The sequence below is a fragment of the Gymnoscopelus microlampas genome (genome assembly GCF_963454915.1).
Source record: "Gymnoscopelus microlampas genome assembly, chromosome: 23".
NCBI lineage: Eukaryota > Metazoa > Chordata > Actinopteri > Myctophiformes > Myctophidae > Gymnoscopelus > Gymnoscopelus microlampas.
In genome coordinates this window covers 16,572,325-16,596,268 of record NC_139960.1, presented here as the reverse complement: position 1 = coordinate 16,596,268, position 23,944 = coordinate 16,572,325, and the positions used below count along the sequence as shown (strand labels likewise).

Below are 23,944 nucleotides of genomic sequence, written 5' to 3'. Positions count from 1 at the left end.
TTGCATTTTGAAGGCTACTATCCCAGTGGGAGCTTGCTAGCGGTTAGCATTGCCACTGAATGTATCCAACAGCACGGCTTTAAGCTGTAGCTCATAAATCAAAGTAGCGCTGACTGACCACAGCTCTCTCTCCACTCCACTCCAATTCCACCCAGAGGTCTCTGACTGGGACCAGAGCCTGACTGGAGCACAACACCAGTATCCAGTGTAAAGGTCCTTAGAACTCTGCTAAGAAGTAGAAGCTACAAAGTTTAGTAGAAGGTGAGGGAAATGTCACCCTTTAGATTGGCTCTTCCAGTTTTTAGTTTCTGCAAAACGGTCTGCTGAGGACATGATAATGTGAGTTCACACGACCGGGATGGTTTACCAACACTGAGCTATATGACAGTCCTGTTTCAGGTGGCCTCTCTCTTCAGAAAGTGAAGACAGCGTTGTTTCAGATCCTAACTACTATATCATGTTTATAAAGCAATTTAAAACAAAACATCATGGTTTCCCCAAATAAACAATATCTCCCACATTGACACAACTTCAGGTTGACCTTTTCTCCATGTTGTGTGTAGTATCGATGGGGTCCTGTGGGCTGGATGGACACATGTATGATGGAGTGATTTAATAAGGAAGTAGTTCTAATTGAATCATAAGCCTGTCTGTGGGCCCCATAGTCCCAAAAGCATCCAGTCTCCTGTCCCCTAAGCCTTGTTGTGGAAAGACAGACAGACGGGGGGCTCAATCTCCATGTCTCCTGTCCCCTAAGCCTTGTGGTGTGTGTGGGGGGGGGGGGGGGGGTCAATCTCCATGTCTCAGGGCCCTGGATCTGCCACCAGTAACTGAAGGGACCAAGCAGATGTCAAGACGTGTGTGCGTGTGCGTGCGTGTGTCACTCAGCGAATGTTTTTAATGTTTAGTGTGTGTGTGTGTGTGTGTGTGTGTGTGTGTGTGTGAGAGATTAAAATTGGGGTACAGGTTTCTGAGCCCTTAAGCATTGCGGCTGTGCTGTGCAATGTGTGTGTGTGTGTGTGCCTGTGCACATGCATTAATAGTTGATGGTAAAGTGTCTGTAAGGAGCGAATGACCCCTGGTTGTGTCTTGCATCAGCAGCACCCTGAGGGAGTCAGTCATTCTAGATGAGGTCACAGAGGTGACTCAGATCATCATGGGACATGTTTTTACTTCCTCGCCCCGAACCTCAGTCACACGACATCTGTTGTCATCTGCTGTCACCGTCATGTTCAGGTTCTTTACTTTATAAAGTGGGTTTTTTTATTATTTTTTTTATTCTCAGTTTTAGTTTAGTCTTTCTTCTTTTTTTAGTTTCTTTTTTTTGCAATATGAGGTATTTGTCACAGTCATATTCAAAGTAATCCCAAACGAGACTCTGGTGCTTTCTCCTGACTTTGAGGTGCTGACAGCTGACGTAAAAACTGACCCAAAACAAATTGGAAAATATATTTCATGTCAAAACCACAATACTAGACTTACAGTATATGTATGAAAAAAATATATTTGAAACTTCACAATACAAATTAATTAAATATTATGTTTTTTTTTTTTTTTGCTATAATAATAACCTTGTAGGACACGCACGCACATGCACGTACACACGCACGCACGCACGCACGCACGCACGCACACACACACACACACACACACACACACACACACACACACACACACACACACACACACACACACACCTGGAGCTCATCCAGTGAATTAAGGGTTGGCATTGTGCTGCACCAGACTCACTCCCCATGTCTCTGACCTTCAGACATCACACAGATATTTAATTATGCAGATAAAAACAGCTGCCTTGTTTCTTGTTTCTCTGAAAGGTGTTTGGCAGCGACGTCACCCTCAGGTTAGCGTCACTCCAAGGTCCCTGGAAGCAGTGGTGTAAAGTAACTAAGTACATGTACTCAAGTACTATACTTAAGTACAATTTTGAGGTACTTTTACTTTACTGGAGTATTTCCAATTATCTATACTTTTACTTCTACTCCACTACATATCAGAGGCAAATATGGTACTTTTACTCCACTACGATTATTTGAAACCTAACTTTGCAGATATGAATGATTGCATTATGAAACATACATTAACCACTTCAGCCCTATTTTATACCTATTACCTATTATCTACAAGCTAACTATTATCTACAAGCGCGTCGCATCGCGACGCGTTGTGAGCTTGTAGATCTGCTATTTTCAAACATTTTAGTAATTTTACTTTTGGTACTTTAAGTAGCCTACATTTTGATACCAATACTTTTGTACTTTTACTAAAGTACATTTTTTATTCCGGCCTTTTACTTTGCAGTATTGATACTTTTACTTAAGTACAAGATTTGAGTACTTCTTCAGTCTAGTACCGTAACTTCAATGTAATCTACTGTAGCTCCTACAGTCAAGGTCAAGTATAAATACTCATGGAAACACCACAGGAGTGGGTTTAGTTTTACAGTCACAGCCTCTTAACAATCATAGCAGAGAAATCAATAGGCTGGTTAATGCCCAATTTATACTTTGCACGTCGAAAATAGCCAACCTATAAGCTTACAACGCGTCGCAGATGCGATGCGTTGTAAACTTGTAGATTATCAAATCTCAAAACAAACAAGCTGAATATTCATTATTCATTTATTCTCATTCAGGTTTTACCTAATAAAATAGTTTGCCAGGTATAACTACTGTAATCATTGCTAAGATAAGTGTGTGTGTGTGTGTGTGTGTGTGTGTGTGTGTGTGTGTGTGTGTGTGTGTGTGTGTGTGTGTGTGTGTGTGTGTGTGTGTGTGTGTGTGTGTGTGTGTGTGTGTGTGTGTGTGTGTGTGTGAGAAATTGTATTCTTAATAATGCTGTATGGAACATTGAAGTTAACAGCGGTTCCCAGCAGTAAGAGAACAGGGACTTACGGTGATGGACAACAGTTTGCCGTAGGTCAGGTGAGCAGGGATGTGGTCGTGTTTGGACCTGAGAGACTCTCTGTACCAGTGACCTGCCTCCTCCAGCCTGTTCAGCCTCATATAGGCCTCTCCTGGAAGAGAGAGCAAAGGTCAGGGTCTCTGGGAGATTCATATGACAACAAAGGAAGAAAACATATTTTAGATCAATGGTTCTCACATTTATTTGTGTCAAGGATTAAGCCGCGGACCCCATCTGAAAATGTTTGTACCAGGAACCCTCAGAAGAGAAGATTTGTGTTAAAAAATCATCGATCAAAAATGTTCCAATGCTTTCAAGAATTTAAAGAAAAATGTTCAAAGCTACAAGCTATTTTTTATAGCCGACTTATAAAATATGGATAAAGTGGTTAAAATGATTGTGATGCTATATTAACACATTCTGCTGGGACCCCCTGGAACTCCCCCCAAGGACCCACTTTGAGAACCACAGTTTTAGATGATGTTTAAAACATAAACGTATTCTTGGAACTCATAGAGGTGTATGTGGGGGTAGATATGGCCTCAAGAGTTATGAGTTACAGTACAATAGTTTTCACACATGTATGGGCACAGGAATAGCTGACAGGGGAGAGCTCAAAAGCTCAAAGAAAATATCAGAAGAACGCTGAAGTGGATATTGGCATTTCTTTTCTTTTTCTTCTTTTGCTTCAGTCAACAACAGAGGTTGACTGAAGCCAGTTTGACACTCAGATGATTGCATCGTTACAACACAGATTTACTTAAAGGGATAGTTCATCCCAAACAATTTTTTTATCGATTAGTCACCCCATGGAGACTTGAATTCATCGATAAATATTTAGTTTTAAGACAATAATTTGATGACCGGCAGCGGTTCCGGTAGGAGACACAAATAGTCTCCTTTGTGTTTCCTACCGGAACCGCTGCCTACCGGTCTGTTGGTCGTCAAATTATTGGTTTAGGAATGCAACAAAAACTAAAATATATCCATGAATTCAAGTCTCCATGGGGTGACTAATCGATAGGGGTGAACTATCCCTTTAACCTTCCTCCAGAGAGGGTCTGGAGTAGGTTGTGTGAAGGTCATGTGACACTGATGAGCATCAATCTGTTCCATTTGACATTTCCTAACAGGTGCAACAAGGCTGATAAGAACTGAACTCTGTTGACTCTTGATGACTGAGGGTTTTATCCATTAAGACCTGAGGTCGATTCTAAATCAGTAGTTCTCAAACTTTTTCATGCCAAGGCCGTGGACCTCCCCATCTGAAAATGTTTTGTGCCAGGGAGAAGATTTGTGTTGAAAGATTCAAGATTACTCAACACTTTTCATACAATTTCAAGAAGTTTTTAAAAATCTTAGCAAGCTTAAAAATAGCAGATGTTATTTTTGAGAACCACTGTTCTAAACCACTGTTTAGAACAGTTTTCTGAGAAAAAAACAGTTTAAAAAAACTGTTACTAATTCACATAGCGTTCATATAACATATTGCTAAAATCTAAAATCACAGATGCTTTCCCAGTTTTAATGGGTTGAATACATTCACCCCACCAATGCAGTTAGTTTTCTTTTCTCAGTGATCACAATATTGGTTGATATGAGAAAGCAGCGAGCCGATTGGACACCAGTGGGAAAGAAATCATGGTTTGATGACATCACTTGTAACAAAGAAACAAAGTGTCCCCCAGACATTGCGCAACCCCACCTGGCAAAACACTATATCCTCTTTCTTTCTCAATGTACTCAGGCTGCCCAGAGGAATGTTGCAGGCTTTAGGCTCGGCTGTAATGTCAACTATGCAATCACGATGTGCTTCCAGTGATGTAGTTAGTAATACAATAACACAACGAGGGATGTGATTTATTACAGGGATTAGTTTGGTTTCTCTTGGAGATGATGTAGGTTACATCTACACTAAGACTGAGCACATGTTTAAGAGTTATGGTGTTGGAATCCAAACAGGTGGCTCTAGTACATTAAACCCGTTTCTATGGAGTACTGAAACATCAGGGCAACGTTTAAATGGATGAGAGCAAGACTGTTGAAGAAAGGTATTCAAAAATATTTGACAAATGATCCTCATTTTGTTCAACTTAAAGGTCAGAAATGCATTAAAAGTAAGCATGTACAGTAGGCTATAGATTCACAACTCTTATAATCAAGCCTGGCTAATGAACCAGTAAAGCTGTTCCCAGTTTCCAGACTATGCTACGTACATGGCACATTTGGCACAGTTGGAACTGCCAACACGGCACATTTGGAAGTAGTGAAAATTGCACATCTACAAGCTACGAGCTTGTGGATGTGCTATTTTTGCTACTGCTTATATGTTTTTTTTTCATTTTTATTTTTTTTATTTATGAAATACTTTTGAAAAAAAAAAAATGATGAAAAGGTTTGACTTTCTTTGTTGAAACTCTTTTGAAATATATACATTTATTTTTGCAAGTAGGAAACAAAAATGTACTCGCGACCAATACAAATTGGTCGCGAATTGGGAAACAGTGCCCTAGGTTTTCATCATGTGGCCCATGGACCCAAAGGGGTCCTTGAGGGTGTCACCAGATAAAGAATTGATACTTAATCTTCACCATTATTAAATGTAATACAATTATTAAATTAAAAGTAAATACAACTGAAGAACATGGAAGAATGGCTATTTTGATCAGAGTTCCACTGTTATCTTACCTAAGGTATACACAGTAAAGGAATTCTTTTTTTTTCCCCCACAATTTTTGTAACCCTTTTTCTTCACCCGGTGCAAATGTTCTAAGTGATCCTGGGCACTACACTCCCCCCACCAGCCTAGGGAGCCCAGGGCCGAGCTCATGCCTCCTTCAATTGCATTAGAAGTAAAGGAAAGTAAAGGAATTCTGTACTAAAGCAGGCCATATCGGACGAAATCATGTCTAAACAATAACAATCTTAGACTGCTGCCCCAGAAATCAACATCCTATCAAATGGGGTTCCGTTGGCCTATCTATCAATGCATATTTAATTGGTGGTTCTTGAAATTAAAAAAGTTTGAGAATCACTGGCCTAGACACGCACAAAAAAATCTGAAATTGCTCTTTAGAGTCGAGGGAAGATCAGTTCAGCGAGGTTTCACCTCATCAAAATACCACTTTGTATGTAAATGATATTTCACAGAACATGTACATTTTAGTGCACAGCTCAGTGTGTGAATGAAGATGAAGATAATGAATGGATCCATCAGTTACTGACCCATCATGTTGAACAGACTCTGTGGAGCAAACTGTCTGGGCATCTTCTGTACAGCGTCCTTATAGACTGACAGCGCCTCCTGTTGGGAAAATAAGAAATCAGAGGTGAATTTTAATCTCAGTTTTATTATCTCCACCTAACCGGGCCGAAAGGCCAGGAGACAGAGATTATGTTTTTGCACCTGTCCGTCCGTTCGTCTGTCTGTCCGTCTGTGTACAGCTAATCTCGGACACCACTGGACCGATCGGCATGAAACTTTGAACCCACACTCCCAGTTGACCAAAAAAGGACCTCCACCCCAAATATTCCAAATTGGCCTCATGGTGGTCGTATAATATACGTAACAATATGCAATACAAATATTTCAAGATGTCCTCCATACTTTTGAAAAATAAAAACTCGAAATACAAATAGTTAATTTAAAGTCTAGCTTAAATGGCATTTTGTGAGGATCAAACTGCCATATCATGAAGTATTTAACTCACCGAGTGCCTGAATTATTTCTGGCTATGTTGTCCCAGTGCCAGAGATTTTTTCAAAGTAAAAAAAAAGTGCTTAGGAAGCGAGATACAGCCTTTTTCAGTTATAAGTTAAACAAGGAGTTGATGGAGCTGCAAATCTTCAGATAATGATATCTTGGGTTCTGATTTTTTTTTTACTATTTTTTAAAAAACACGTCAAACACGTCATTGGCACATTGCGCCATAGCGGTAAAACATGTGAAACACGTTAATGGCACTCAATGAGTTAATTTGTTTTAGCAGAAGCTAGCAACATTTGAAGTCCCACTCCAGGAGGTCGTTTTGATGTTGGTACAGAGATACAGAACATACCGCAATACGACATAAAGCGATACAGTAGGACAACTATACATGATGCACATATTGTGCAAACTAACATAGTATAAAAACACTCACCTCCTGCCGGCCCTGTTCATGCAGCAGCTTCCCCAGGTTGTACAGGCAGCTGGTGATGGAGCTCTTATGGGTGTGTGGGTTTTTGAGGTTCTCGTCTGGGATCTCGGCACAGGTCAGGAAGGTGCGCTTGGCCTCCTCCTGGCTGCCCTGGTTCATTAGAACAATGCCTGTGTTCAAGTAGGCCGCTGTGCAAGAGGACGGGACAGAGAGATGAGGGGACATTAGAGATATTAATAATATAATAATAATAATAATAATAATGCAGCGCCTCAGAATATCGTTGGCTATCCTGAAGCAGCAAGCCCCCTGGGGAACAGAGGCATGCAATAGTTGACCCTTTACTGACCTCTAGAAACAGTGATATGCATTAGTTGACCCTTTTACTGCTCTAGAAACAGTGAGATGCAATAGTTGACCCTTTTACTTCTCTAGAAATAGAGAGATGCAATAGTTGACCCTTTTACTTCTCTAGAAACAGAGAGATCTCTCTGTTTGATCAACTATTGCATCTATGCAATAGTTGACCCTTTTACTTCTCTAGAAACAGAGAGATGCAATAGTTGACCCTTTTACTGACCTCTAGAAACAGTGATATGCATTAGTTGACCCTTTTACTGCTCTAGAAACAGAGAGATGCAATAGTTGACCCTTTTACTTCTCTAGAAACAGAGAGATGCAATAGTTGACCCTTTTACTTCTCTAGAAACAGAGAGATGCAATAGTTGACCATTTTACTTCTCTAGAAACAGAGAGATGCAATAGTTGACCCTTTTACTGACCTCTAGAAACAGGATACAACTGCATTTATAAGTCGCAAAAGAGCCACTACGTTGATAAGAATGTTTGGTGTTTGCTGTTTTTACCTACTGTAAATATACTGTTAATGTAAAAAAGTAATTGGGGAGAGAACATTTTTCTGTCTGTCAAGCACGGAATAAATGTAAATATTCAGCAAAAAAGCTTCTCTCATCGGATGTGACCCCCTTTTACCCATTAATACAACTACAGTTGTAAAATCACATTTAAGTAACATTAAAGAAACATTTTACTCAGTCACATGATCCTGTCAATAGATTTGAAAACACATCAAATAGATTTGAAGACACTTCAAACCTTGAGGTCGTTTGACAAACTATAAATGATGGTTAATGGATTTACAGTGACAAGGTAATGTCGGGGGATTCAAAACATAGTCTCGGCCACGCCCTCGGCCTGGCGGAGACAAAAATAGTCTCCCTCACATTCTATCCTGCCAGCATTCTGATGGCCGTAACAAGACAGGATAGAACAACGTTGTTAGTGCAGCCAGAGACATGGGTCTATAGTTATAAGGGTTCGTCACCTTTGACAACGTGGGTTAATGAAGGGATTAGAAGTGGCTTCAAGTTCTCCCTCAGGCACACCAATCACAATTAATCAAATCACTGGCAGGGGGAACAGATCAAGGCCACAAGGGACATGAGAAGCTATTTCTCCACCAATAATAAGTCCTGTTTCATGTCTTGTGTTGTTGACTGGTCCAAAGGGGTTTTTCCTCACATTATGTCAGATCATGTTTGTGTTCTGCTTGCTCCAATCTGTGTTTCTCAGAACGGTTCTCATCCCGTTCAGCAGCACCAGTCCTGCACACACACTCAACAGGAAGACCTTACGGCCTCTCGTCCTCAGTCTGACGGACAGCGTCCTCGCCCCGACGGCCACCAGTAAACAGAAGCCCATGCTGGGGATGTAAAGGACCCTCTCTGCCACCACGAATCCACGTAGAAGAACAGGTTAGTGGCAGGAAGGAACGGTAAACATAGAAGACCTAAAGAAAACACCACCACGTGTCTCGTAGGGGGCAGGGACGTCTGCGGGGGGCGGTAGAGAGTTTTATCTGACCCGTTCAGGGTGGTCTTTAGAGAGCCCAGCTGCTCCGAGTCCGTGTAGTGGTTGGTGTCGGGGGCGTGGTGGTAGCCGTTCGCATTGGCGTTCGCCTTCCCGTTGGCCAGAGAGGCTTTGCCATTGGCCAGCCTGGCCTCCTTGGGTGTGGAGGCGGGGCCACGAAGACAAGACAGAGTCAGGAGGATAAATCCGCCGTAGAAGGCGACCGTGAGAAGGTTCCTCCAATCGGCCACGGTCCCGATCAGAGGCAAAGCGTCCATGGACCAATCAAAGCTGAGCTTGTCGGGACAGAGGAGGAGCCAGGCGTTGGTGGCGGGCAGGTGGAGGAAGGTCAGGGTTCGAGTCAGGAGGTGCGGCGAGTCGGCCCGCAGGGTTGTCAGAGTTGGAGAAGTTGGGTGGTTTGTTGCCCATCCAGTAGAGACGAGCTGACAGGAGCATCAGTCCCCAGACAGCCAGAACACTGAGGCTTAACAACACACTGATGTTCTTCTTCTGCAAGGGGAGGGACAAGAATAAGCAGAAAAACAACCAAGTCAACATTTTAGTCCTGAGCATCTTGTTCAAGAAACACAGTGTTTTGTCTTTGCTCCAGAACACCTCCGTTTGTTTTACTTTGACAATCAATCCTTTCAAACAGACTGAGGTCAGAGCTGGATCAGAACAGTGGTTTTAATATAAACATCTGCTCCCTTTGAGCTCCTGAGACAACAAGTTGAGAAAGGGAGACTTAATAGTCTTTCTGATATCGTGCGTCACCGTGGAAATGTGGGATATCATTTGTGAGTCCACGGTGGAAAAGATTTAAGACCGGTCATATTTAGCTCTCCGCTGTTGTTCAAAAAGAATAACTTTGTGAATGAGGAGAGCAATTGATGGAATGTTTTTGGAAGCTGCCTGGGGCTTTAGCTGTGTTCCAGTACAACCGTTACAGCCAAGTGCTATGCAACTTTTAACACTTTTGATTTGTAAAGGCGTATGATAACCAAAAATCTTTCTCCTTCAGTCTGTTTCTTGAGCATTTTGAGTGCTTAAAAATTAAAAATTAAAATGCTACTATTAACCAGTGGTGGAAAAAGTACTCAAATGTTTTACTAAGTAAAAGTATCAATACTGCAATGTAAAAGTACTGAGATGTAGTGGAGTAAAAGTAAATGTATAGACAAGTACCTCAAAATTGTACTTAAGTACAGTACTTGAGTAAATGTACTTAGTTACTTTACACCACTGCTATTAACTACTACTATGTAAAAAATACATAGTGGTTAGTACATTATCCTTAGAATGTGAATCTCTAGTGTCATTAAATCAATACGTCTTATCTTAGATCAATATAACTCTAAAATGTTTATTTGAATCAGCTTGTGCCAAGCTGATTGATGATTTCACATCAAATAAACATTGCTTATACAACATCTAGTTCCAACCCCGCATTCTGATTGGCCGAGAGAAGCATTCAAGCCGTGCCAATAATCACAATACACCAACGGGTAAAATCACTGTTTGTGGCCCAGTCCAGCTGGCATTAAGTCGCCTATAGCAACGATAAACAATGGGGAACTGTATTGGATTGCGAAGGGCTGAAAGCAATGCAATATAGTGAAATCGAATACTACTAAGCCGTATAAAAAAAAGATTTAACGACAGTTGTGTAACAACACTTGCTGTTGTACAAAAGCAATAAAACACTCAAACTTGCTTATAAAAAAAATATAACACTTTTTAAAGCCTGCTGATTTGCATGTATGCCATACTCATATACTGGATAATGAGTGTGTGCCATTCTCCCTGGGTATATATTTTAAATAATGGATATTATTATTAATATAATACTGAACAGGAGCTGAATCTCACTCTCTGGGGTGATTCCAAATTGATTAGCTGCACATGAAATGCCCTTTAAAACTTTGGACACAATGCGGTATCTGTAGAAACGGGTCCTGATTTGAATTGACGCATCACTGTTGACATGCCAACATTTGATGAGGTACACAGTGAAGAATGAGGAACTGGCTCCTCTCTCAGACCTAATGTGTTCTGCATTGCGCTGACTTGGCACATTGGTCCTCGCTCATCAAGACGAGCACCGTGCCAGGCATTGAAAGGGCTGACGTTGATGAAGTGACCTAATTATACCCAACACCACTCTACATGAAAGGCCTGCTACTGCTGTGCACAGAGACCTGCGATGAGCTGGGTCACGGGTTCACAGGGAACGCATCTCTGTCATTTTAGATTTCTTTTGGCAATTCAAAAATAGCAGATCCACAAGCTCATAGCGCGGCACCGAGTGCCGCACTATGGGCTTGTAGATCTGCTATTTTTGAAAATATCACGAAAATGTGTGCAAATCTTTGAATATATATATTTTTAACCGAACATTTTTAACTCCAATCTTTGCTTCTGGGGGTCCCTGGAACAACATATTTTGAGATGGGGGTCCGCAGCCAAATACATATCATTTTGGAGGTCCTTGACATGAAAAAGTTTGAGAACCACTGATATAGCAACATAAGTTTAAAAAAAGATATATGTTAGGATTTAGTAGACGTTTGTAGAATGAAGCAAAGATTTGAGTAAAAAATGTTCGCTTTAAAAAAATATATATACTGTATTAAAAGATTTGCACACATTTTCACATGTTTTTCTTTAAAAAAAATAGCAGATCTACAAGTTCATAGCGCGGCACCAAGTGCCGCGCTATGAGCTTGTATGTCTGCTATTTTTTTAACGAAATCTACAAATGACACCGATGTGTTCCCGGTCTTAAACGGTTAAAGTGCTTCCTGTCTGGCATTGTAATGAAATAACATCAGTGTCTCTGAGGAGAATTAATGAAATGCAAGTCTTCCCTGACGATCTTCAATAGACGTGATGCATCTGCTCAACCCTCCCTTTTTGTTTTATCAATCAAGCATAACTTGGGCTGGGCGATGTTGAAAAAAATCTAATATCACTATAATTAATTGACCAAATACCTCTGGCGACATTTTGATGATATTTTGGGGATCACGTGATTAAATACATAATGAGATGTTTTATAAATAATAATAATTGAAATAAGCAATACACACAGATTAAATCTTAACAACACAAACCCATAGTGTCACTATTCCGGGCAGTTCATACAACATTCACAGAAAACACAATGTGGCACTTGTAAATCTGCTATTTTCAGCGAAGGTATTTTGTGTAGATGGGGAAAATAGGAGGGGAACAAGAACAGACCCCTGGGGGACTCCGGTCAACAATATATGGTAAAAACTAAAAAGCATATCACGCTCACTTTGCAAATACCCTCCCGTCTCCTTCTCCTGCTCTCTCTGTCCTACCATGTCCCATTTGCCATCTCATTTCAGTCCGATTAGGGAGCTAATAGGATGAGAAATGGAGTGCGAGTCCAACCACATCTGTCTAGCCACTCCGACAAGGGAGCTGATTTGCATTTCCTCATTGTTCAGGTAGCAGTGAGATGGTGGTCAGATGATGTGAAGAACTACCCCCCCCCCCCCCCCCCCCCCCCCACACCCCTTGCTGTTTAAAGAATTATTCAACTGGAATATATTCTGTGCCGCCATGAATAATATTGCACTTTATACACAAATTACTTTATTATACAAATATATATTGCCCTCTAAAACACTGCCTTATAGCCTTATAGCCTTAAATAGATTGCACGTTTGCACCTTTTGAACCTGTTTCGCAAGTCTGTTTTTGTATTTATGCTTTGTTTTCCCTGTGTAATGTACGCTATTGTTGCTTGTTTTTTATGTTTTTTCTGGGGACTGCAGATGTAAATCCGGTGTATTTACTCAACATTGATATGCAGTGTCCCGTCTAAATAAACGAATAAAGTAAAGTAAAGAAAGCAGATAAAGGTGGGAAGTGAGGGCATTTTCTCCGTCACCCTCTGTGTTCTCATGTGTAGCACGATGTCTGGCTCCTTATCTAGGCAGCGATAGCCCTGTGACTGACTGGGCACAGTGTATGATAAGCTCTCTGCACCGATGACAGTGACCAGGATGGCACTGCCAAGGTGATAGACATACCAGATTTGTCCGGGGGAGGGGGGGGGGGGGGTCTGTCATCTGACACACAGTCTACTGTGTCTGTGTACAGAGGTGAAGGACATTTATGACATCAACTGCTCCCCTGTGTGACTATTACATTACTGGAGTAGTATTGAATATTAGGCTGGTAACATAGAATTGAATATTGGAACAGTAACATAATATTGAATGTTGGACCAGTAGCACATACAGTAGTATTGAATATTGGACCAGACGCATACTATATTGGATATTGGAACTTTATTTGTGCACAAAATCTTTACCTAGGCTGTGGTATACTTTGGTTGGTTTGTTTTCCTTCTTTCTACTCTGTTTCTTTCTTATGTTTCCTTGTATGAGACAGACTCATTCCTCTATCGTGGCTGACAGCCAATGGTGCCTTGTTGTTGCTGAAAAAAACTAAAAATCAATGCACACATCCCAGGGACAGACGTATCCTTGCTCAGTAAAACCCAAGGGGACCTTTTATCATCCTAGTCATGCCGTTTTACGAGGGCCCATCATGTTGGCGACACGGAGCAGGATTTGTAATCAAATGCAGAGTCCCCCTTCATGTGAACAGGCTTTCCAATCAAAAACTGAACAGCAGTGTCCTTGTTGTTCGTCTCCAAACCCTGACAGTTTGGATGGAGAACGGCACACTGGCATCTGGACATTTAGAGTGTGTGTGTGTGTGTGTGTGTGTGTGTGTGTGTGTGTGTGTGTGTGTGTGTGTGTGTGTGTGTGTGTGTGTGTGTGTGTGTGTGTGTGTGTGTGTGTGTGTGTGTGTGTGTGTGTGTGTGTGTGTGTGTGTGTACAAAATAAGTATATTTTGATGCAAATACTTTTTTACTTTTACTCAAATAACATTTTGAACACAGGCCTTTTACTTGTAACAGGGTATTTATATATTATGGTATAGCTACTTGTACTTAAGTAAAATATCTGAGTAGTACTTCCACCACTGGTTTGTGTATTTATTTACTGCGGCACATTTCGGTTATTGGGGAATGCAGTAGCAACCACTTTGTATATCAACTTATTTTCTCCCAATTTAGCAGCATGATAAATGAGCAAAGTTTATCCCCCCAACCAATGCAATGTGCACAGGCAAACAGTTCTCCAAATCATACTCCTAATGAAAAGCAAACAATATGCAGCAACACATCCGCATAAACACAAACCATGTAAATGCTCACACGTGCACAATTTATTTCACCCACATACAGGAACCATTAACAGCTGGCTGAGGTTTCCCTCGGAGAGCAGGAAGGTATAATTGGATACACACGACTTCCCCTGCAGCGTACGGTCAGACCTGGGTGTGATTTGAGATTCTGATCAAAATTTTAATTCTCATGTTTAACAAGGTCACAAGTACAGCCTTTCATCTTCTCAGACCTTTTTCTTTTAAATAAAAAAAAATATGTTAATACATGCTTTGATTACAAACCAGATGGATTACTGTAACTCCTCATTCAATTCCACTGTACTCTCTCTTGTTTTTTACCATAAACTGTATTGTTTGCAGTTTTTTTGTTTTGTTTTGTCTGTTTTTACTTTGTGATTATTTTATCATCCTTTCATTTAATAATTTGCTATTTTTATGTGAAGCACTTTGGGCTGCATTTTCTGTATGAAAGCTGCTGTACAAATAGTTATTATTTATTTATTTAGACTTTTTACCCCTTTTTGGCCCCAATTTAGTTATGCCAATTGATTCCTCCCCACACACATTTCTGTGTTGTCACTGCTGTTGTATCCTACTGACTCACCTGCCAGTGAGGAGCCCCCACCAGGAGGACAGGGCCTTTGTCCTACTCCTCCCGTTCAATGCTCCCTGCTGACAGGTGCCTCCCCGCCCGGCTACCCTACTACCGGCTACCCCCGAACACGGCCCAATTGTGTTCGTGTACACACTCGACCGGATGCACCACGGTGGATTCGAATCCACAACCTCTGCGGTGGTGGGCAGGCATTTTACCACTGCGCCACCCGAGTTCCCCTTCAAATATTATTATTATTATAATGTACCTTCCCCAGCAGAACGGCGATGGTCTGGTGAAAACAGAGCCCCTGGAAGATGAAGAGGTCGTACACGGCCGAGACGGCCAGAACCGTGACCCCCTGCTCCTTCCACAGCATACTGGCCGCAGCACACCACAGGCTGCCCAGCATCCAGGCCCAGCACCGGCCCACCAACCACCAACCCGCCGCCACAGCGTCTGGCGTCGTGGAAGGCCCCTCGGGGGTCCCTGCGGAGTCCACAGTGTCTGGCGTAGCAGAAGAGAGACAGCAGGAAGAACAGAGCGGCCCCGACGTCGGCCCTGCCCACCACGCCGGCCACGGCCTCGGTGTGCACCGGTGCGACGCAAAGACGAGGCCCGCCAAAAGGTTCCACGGCGTTCCTCCGCCCAGCAGGGGGCGAGAGAAGGCGGTGAAGAGGGCGGTGACGGAGGCGTGGAGCCCCACGTTGACCAGGTGGTAGCCCCGCGGCCGCAGGCCGTGCAGGGTGTGGTTGAGGCGGAAGGAGAGCGTGCAGAGAGGTCTGAAGGACTTGTGGCTGCCGCTGTGGGTGAGAAGTCATCGTACAGGATGCTGGACCACGGAGTCTCAGGGAGAAGGTCCTGGTTGGTTTTGATAGCTCGGCTGGAACAAAGACACACAATAGAAAACGACCGTGAACATCTTGTAGTCCAGGCGTTTCGGGCCATATTTTGATGGAATCGTGCACTTTACGATACAAGCATGAAATTTGGCACACAGTTAGAGCATGCCATAAGGATCATTTTTGGCTATAGGGCCATCGCAGATTTGTCCTGTGGTAACCATGGCAGCCATTTTCCAAAATGGTCTCCATCTGCTGTTATTTTACCAATAACTCAGGTGCTAGACCACCTAGGATCTTGATTCTGGTGACTAATCCTACATTTTCAAGTATGAGGAATACAGTGGTACTATTTAGAATTGTCTTGTGGTAACCATGGCAGCCATCTTTCAAAATGGCCACCACCTGCTGTCATTTTACCAATGACTCAGGTGCTAGACCACCTAGGATCTTGATTCTGGTGACTAATCCTACATTTTCAAGGATGAGGAAAACAGTGGTACTATTCACAACATGCTAGTAACTACCTAACTAACTACAGTACATGAGGAGGCTGATACTCGTGTCATATTACACCTAGAAGATGCTGTGAAGAAAGGGTATAGCAAGGTGACAATACGCACAGTAGACACGGATGTGCTGGTCCTGGCAGTAACGTCAGCCCAACGCCTCCACTTGACTGAGCTGTGGGTTGCTTGTGGAACTGGGAAAAGTTTCCGCAACTTAGCAGCTCATGAGATGGCAAGGGCATTAGGCCCAGATCGATGCTTAGCCTTACCCATGTTCCATGCCTTTACTGGATGTGACACAGTGTCATCTTTTGGAGGCAGAGGCAAGAAGACGGCATGGGAGACCTGGAAAACCTATGGTGACGTCACACGTGCCTTCAGTTCCTTAGCTGCCATCCCAGACAAAATAGATGACTGGATGGAGCCTCTGGAGCGTTTTGTGGTATTGCTCTATGACCGCACTAGCGGCCAGGCATCAGTGAACGGGCATGGAAGCAGCTATTCACCCAGAAGGGCAGAACAATTGATGGACTCCCCCCAACACGAGCTGCACTGATTCAACATACAAAGAGGGCAGCCTACCAAGCTGGCCACTGTTGGGGACAGGCGATGGTTGCAGCCCCTGAACTCCCATCCCCAGGTGAATGGGGGTGGAAGAGGAAGGATACAGGTGAATACAAATAATTGAATCCACTTCTTTACACTTGTAAACCTGTGATCTGACAATAAAGCTGATTCTAATTTTGACAGGAGGATGGGAAGTGCACTGGACCACACAGAAGCGAGCCTGGCCTTTCGGGAACTCCTCCGCTGTGGTTGCAAAAAGGGATGCAGTGGACAATGCAGATGTGTTAAGGCAGCACTTCAGTGTACTGCCCTTTGCTACTGTGGTGGACTGTGCAACTAACATTGTGTAGATTATCTGGCTTTATTGAATAGACCCCTTAACAGACGACGTCACACTGATAAGAACCAGTCTGCGCGGAACCAGTATCCGCACAATGAAACCCATTCTATCAGGTCTCGCTAGGACGCGCCTCACTAGCCAACACACAAGAGGGGGTTGGGGTGTGCTGAAATCAGCGCACCCCAAAACAACAGGTTGAGAATTGATTGCGTGAAACAATCACCTGTGCGTCCAGTCTCAATGTTGGTAAACAAATAATTGGTCTATATGCCATTAGGCTATGACTCATGAGTACTCTGCCTTTGTTGTGTCTTATAGTCCATTGAAAATAATTATGCAATACTACTACTAATAAAAGAAACAGTGAAGTACTGCATTCTTGACTCTCACGTGTCAGTTTGAAAACATCTACTGTACTACATCATTACATATTTTGATGGGTTTATTATTATTTAATTAACTGAATGCCAGATATATGTAGTTAGGTAGTAGAATGTTGTAAATAGTACCGCTGTATTCCTCATCCTTGAAAATGTAGGATTAGTCACCAGAATCAAGATCCTAGGTGGCCTAGCACCTGAGTTATTGGTAAAATAACAGCAGATGGAGGCCATTTTGGAAAATGGCTGCCATGGTTACCACAGGACAAATCTGCGATGGCCCTATAGCCAAAAATGTTCCTTATGGCATGCTCAAACTGTGTGCCAAATTTCATGCTTGTATCGTAAAGTGCACGATTCTGGCCCGAAACGCCTGGGCTATTGGGATGATCGGTGGTGGAAAAAGTACTCGAATGTTTTACTTAAGTGAAAGTATCAATACTGCAATGTAGAAATATACTCTGTTACAAGTAAAAGTCCGGAATTCTAAATGTACTTGAGTAAAAGTACAAAAGCGTTGGCATTAAATTGTACTTAAAGTACCAAAAGTAAAAGTACTCATTGTGCAGAATGTCCCATTTCACAAGTTTTCAAATGTATAAAAATCACAATGATTGTGAGCTTGCAGATCTGCTATTTTAGTATTTTCAAATAGCAGAAGTCTATGTAGGGCTGAAGTGGTAAATGTATGTTTTGTAATATTTAAAATCTACAAAGTAATTAACTAAAGTTTTCAAATAATTGTAGTGGAGTAAAAGTAAAATATCTGCCTCTGAGATGTAGTGGACTGGTACTGAAAATTGGAAATACTCCAGTAAAGTAAAAGTACCTCAAAATTGTACTTAAGTACAGTACTTGAGTAAATGTACTTGGTTACTTTACACCACTGGTGATGATGGGATCACCCCAGGCAGCCATGACACCACGTCACTGTGTATTGTGTGGTGGAACACATGACATGAGAGAAGAGGTGGAAACTTATGTAAATACAAAAATGAAGTAATATTGAATCTTTTTTTTTTCTTCACTAATTCAGTGAGCACAAATACAATCAAAAAGAATTCACAACGTTATTTAGGATCCAATCTTGAGGTACAAAGCTGTACATCTTGTATACATACAGAATATATACAGTAGACCATGTACAAGATAATAGCTTTTTCATTGACTGACACCGCAGCCACTAACTGTGAAATAAGAGAAAAGGATGTCCACTAGGGACGTTGTCTGGGAACTGTGACAAACATGACACACAGTCACACACGCACGCACGCGCGCACGCATGCACACACATTGACACACACACACACACACACACACACACACACACACACACACACACACACACACACACACACACACACACACACACACACACACACACACACACACACACACACACACACACACACACACACACGTGTCACTTTCGTGTCCTTTTACACACTCATGACCAGGTGGTGGTGGTGCCCCCCTGAGGCCGATTGTGGCATCTCACAATTAGCAGATCATCAGGAGTTTTCACTAACAGACTGACACTAATGAGAGTCACCACAGGAATGAACAAACTGAGAGACAAATGACAGCCAACACAATAACAGCACACAGCCAACTGTTAGGAACAGCGTAAATAACATCACAAGCAAAAATCTGTTAGTTAGTCTGTAAGTATACTGTATAACTTCACATACAGAGTGCAAATTGATTGTCAAAGTCAATTTACATTGTCAACAAAATCGATTTATGCCAAAATACCACAAAAAGATGTGTTTGTCCTGTTCACATCTGTGCATTCCTTGGTGCTGATCTTACATGAGATAAAAATTAAGAGATTACAGGTTTGATTGGTACTGTAGGCTTGTACAATCTGACAAACCAGAGTCAGTTACAGTAATACAATTAAATACAAAATAAATAAATAAACAAACACAGCACTCACACAGCCAATTAGAGAGACACAAGACAAAATGTAGTAAATTAGACCCAGACTCTTAGACACACTCTCATTTCACAGCAGAATATGCAGAGTGGATAATAATGTGTGAATGTGTGTGTGTGATCACAGTGGTGAGCTTCTGGACTGCAGGGTTTGTTTGAAAAGTACAATTGTGTTCCTGGAACTCCATTTAACACCATTGTGTTTGACTTTGACTCTGGGCCAGAACCAGGCTTTCTTTGTCTATACACTATGGAACTCCCGAGAGAGGGAGAGAGGGAGAGGGAGAGAGAGAGAGAGAGAGAGAGAGAGACAAATGAGTCCACAGACAAAGACCTGTCTTAGTCAGAAAAGGCTGACAGTTCAATGCATTATTCCTCATTTCAATCCTTCACCCTGCCGCCTTAAATCAGTGCCTGGGTCGTGGCGTGAGCTGAACTGAACTCTTAACATTTCCCAGGATTGTTCTGTGGTCTGTCAGACTGTACACAGCAGCACTGGGACAGGGGGGCTCGGCTAGACGGCCCCCCTTCCCCCTCCCTCTAGTCCCATGGAACTCTATTACATCAAATCTCTTCCTCTTGCACTGTACTGCACTTCCTTAACCATCTATTATTACACGTTCACTGTGTTAAAACTCTCAAGGGTTCCACCGTGTAATCTAAATGCAGGAAGACCACTGATACAGTACCAGTGGAATGTTTACATTGTTTGTATTCGATGGCACATGCAGTATTTCTTTCAATATTTATGTTTGTATTCACATTGTAGTGATGTAATAAATGTAACGGTAAAGGGGTGGTGGTTGTGTGGCCAACTGCACGAAACCATACTGGCTTTATTATACAGACTCGATTATAATCCCTGACATTTGAATGAAAGGTATGATTAATTATTGAACTGAAAACGACGACTGCTGTCTTCAAAGTCCAGTTGGCTCCATGTTCTCATGTCATATCTACATCGTGTTTCTCAATTGTTCCTCAAGCAATTAACAGCACAGAAGCAAATCCAACCACAGAACGATTCTCTCGTCGCCCGATTCCCTGGCGACTTGGCACATCTACAGTAAGGTCTCAATCCTCTGCGCTGATAAATAATGGAAATATTCAAATTGGGCCCAAAACCAAACCGCTCTCCTCCCTCCCTGCTTCTGCTCACTGCTGCAGGGATGAAAAGAATGCATTAGCCAGGAGGGTTTTAGAGCAGTTTGGAGGTATTGGTGTGTGTGTGTGTGTGTGTGTGTGTGTGTGTGTGTGTGTGTGTGTGTGTGTGTGTGTGTGTGTGTGTGTGTGTGTGTGTGTGTGTGTGTGTGTGTGTGTGTGTGTGTGTGTGTGTGTGTGTGTGTGTGTGTGTGTGTGTGTGTGTGTGTGTGTGTGTGTGTGTGTGTGTGTGTGTGTGTGTGCGTGCGCGCGCGCGCGCGTGAACACGCTGATAGCTTCATTGGGGCCCGTCGCTCGCAGCAGCAGAGACAGATAGAGTGGTCTCCCATAGTGACTGCTCTTACAGAGGGGGTCTTTTGTATTCAGCCACCGTATGTGGGGCATGGCAGGCAGGCTGTGGGGCTCTCTATTCACTATCCTTAAAAGTACAGGAGGGGTTTTTCCTTTCTTTTATTTTTTCCCCCCCACTCTTGTGGTACGGGTGTGGGGGTGGGGGGCCTCCATCTTTTGCTGAAAAGACACATTAGTGGGCTGAGTTTAGGAGAGATGTTTGTGGTGTGGTGAGACCCCTTTCACCTGTCCACTTCTTCTAGTTAAGACCCAAATGTGATTATATCTACAGAGTTGTTGGTGGTGGTGGTCTTTTCAACATGTAAATGTGCTGCTCCACAACTCCTAAACAATGTCTATTACTGCATACTGTATCAGGCTTCTTTCTCAGATATAATTATCTAACATATTTCATTGTCTACAATCTGCTGCAACGAGAAATACATTTATTACTCAACACAATTTAAACGATTGCATTGTTACTGGATGTCATTAAATGCCCTGTTTTCCTCCATCTTCATTATATTGGAAGTGCACGTGTAATTCATGTGTTCACTGTGTGTGTGTGCGCGCGCGGGTGGGTGGGTGGGTGTGTGTGCTGCCACTAGAACGCCCTTCTCTGCTAATGGAGTCTCTCTACACTACAGTATATCTGAGCCAACAGCATGGGCTTGTTTACGGTCTTAACTCAATCATCTCTGCCCCAGTGATAATCACCCTAATCAGCCCTCATGAGACTGCAGGGCTACGCGGAGCTCTTAACTGTCAAAACCTCCAGTGTCCCACTCAGCGTCCTATAAAAGAGCTGTTTCCTTAATTGCATGCTTATAAAGTTCCCTTTATAGCTATTAAATCACACACACATGTGAAAGTGTGTGTGCGAATGCATGGTAACGCTGCTACCTCTACTCTCCACCTCTCTCTCACTCTCAATCGGTGTTGCCAGATTTTGCAAGAGAAATAAGCAACTAGGTATATGAAAACAAGCCAGAAGAATTTTGAACATTTTGAATTTCTTTCTGAAACATTTTAACAACACAAATCTGGTGCAGGGGTCACACAATATTTTTAGTGGACAAATAATTTGGGGGTCCTTGACGTGAAAATGTTTGAGAACCACTGGTTTAGACGACAGTAGGAAACAAGCCCAAATAAGCAACTGCACTTTAGAAACAAGCAAAAAAAACGCAACTACTGTACCAATATTTACAAGCGACTTTATAGAAAAACAAGCCCAAAGTCGCTTATCATAAGCGGCCATGGCAATCACTGCTCTCAATCTCTCTCTGTGGTCTTATCTTGTAAAATGTGCCTTCATTTTATGTGTTCCATTTTTACTCGCCCCACGATGAAAACCACAAGAACATTAATCAGCATCACGTTGCAGAACGTGGCTCTTCTGGGTCCTCTAAATGTTTGGGCTTCAGGCCAGCCTGTCCGTCTAGAAGAGCATGTTTACAGGAGTGGAAAAAGTACTCACATTTTTACTTAAGTAAAAGTATCAATAATGAAAGTAGAAATACAATGTTACAAGTAAATATAAATACAATGTTACAAGCTCACAATGCGTTGCATCTGTGAGCTTGTAGATCAGCTATTTTCAAATGGCCAAAATGTGTATAGGGTTGAAAAGGTTACTGTATGTTTTATAATAATAATCAAAATCTTCAAACAAGTTTTCAAAGAATTGTAGTGGAGTTGAAGTACAATATTGGCCTCTGAGATGTAGTGTAGTGGAGTAAAAGTAAAAGCACTGAAAATTGTACTTAAGTACAGTACTTGAGTAAATGTACTTGTGTTTACTGGTCCAGCTACGCTACACGCTACATGCTGACTTCGCTGGTATAAACGCTGTAACTTAGTGTAATCAGCACCGGCTGAATTACGGACTTTCATGTCAAAGAGCATCCACTCCACCCTGACAGGTAATGAGATGGATTCATCATCAAAACATGCCGGACACGATGTTATTTCATGTTCTATTGGCACTCTTTTGTGACTTATGATAGATATGAGCTTGTATATTTGCGGCAAAGATATGTAGTGTGGAGAAAAGGACAGGATTGATTCAAGCCTTGCGGTTTCACAAGTACTTTGTCCTTCTCGTTTTGAAATAATTGATTTCACCTTCATTTAGATTCAGTGTGACACGCCAACTCAAGTAGTGCCTCAAGGGTGCGTGTGTGTATGTATGTGTGCACGTGTGTGTGCGTGCGTGCGTGGTAAATATCTTCTCAGTTTTAATCCAATGCTAATAGGGTTAGAAAGTGATCATAGACCCCATTGTGTTTCTGAAACCTGCATCGAGGTCAGAGGTCAACCCACAATCTGATTAAAGCTCCCTTAGCGCGTGTGTGTGTGTGTGTGTGTTGCTGTGATACACACACACACACACACACACGTTTTGCACTATGCATATGCTATACTCCGTGGGGTCTGCTAATTCCTCTCCAGCTAGCAAACAGGTGTTGTGGGCCGGTGGGCGGCAAGCCCAGCGAACGCCATGGCGGGTTGGGGTGGGGATAGAAAACGCTGTCGCGTCGCTGAGCGGCGCCGACAGCGAGCAGCTCAAATGTACAACAACCACACTCCTAAACCGCTGGAGATAAACATCTGGTAATGATCTGATCGTCCATCCATCACCATGCAGGGTTGCATCATCGTGTGGAAAAGCATTAAGACTGGCTGCATGGCTGAGAGCTTTATTCACTGGTGGATTATTAGCTGCTATAATCCTGCCAGCGTGTGTCCACAGCAATGATGGGGAGATGAGGGGAGGAGGGATGGATTAAGGGATGGAATGGGAGATGGAAGGAGAAAGGCAGAGAGAGAGAGAGAGAGAGAGATGGTGAGACAGACAGACAGAGAGAGAGAGGGACCACACCATGCTTCACTTTCCACTTTGCTCTCTCTGCACTTCTTTATTAGTTTGGCTTCAACGTTTCCCTGTGTTCTTTATGATCCCCGTCACTTTTCTTTTTTCCTGCAGTCCGTCATCACATCGTTTGTCCGTCGGGATTGTATTGTGTATTTCCAGCGTCACAGTAACGGAGAACAACCGTCAAAACATCAATGTATTTTAGTATAGATTGCAGTGGTGTAAAGTAACTAAGCACA

The 23,944-nt window shown here is 42.5% G+C and overlaps 1 protein-coding gene and 1 pseudogene across 2 annotated transcripts in view; one reads left to right on the top strand and one right to left on the bottom strand.

Moving 5' to 3' along the window:
* LOC311039460 (protein O-mannosyl-transferase TMTC2-like) overlaps nt 1-23,944 on the top strand; it is a 377,431-nt gene that overhangs the window by 98,758 nt on the left and 254,729 nt on the right. The window lies entirely within an intron of this gene.
* The window catches only part of LOC311039563 (protein O-mannosyl-transferase TMTC2-like), a 73,582-nt pseudogene that overhangs the window by 18,991 nt on the left and 30,647 nt on the right, over nt 1-23,944 (bottom strand). Inside the window, exons 3-7 of the transcript in view lie at nt 15,029-15,643; nt 8,636-9,440; nt 7,065-7,249; nt 6,148-6,226; nt 2,913-3,034 (exon numbers count right to left, since the gene is read on the bottom strand). The product of the transcript in view is annotated as a protein O-mannosyl-transferase TMTC2-like (transcript). The remainder of the gene's footprint in view (nt 1-2,912; nt 3,035-6,147; nt 6,227-7,064; nt 7,250-8,635; nt 9,441-15,028; nt 15,644-23,944) is intronic.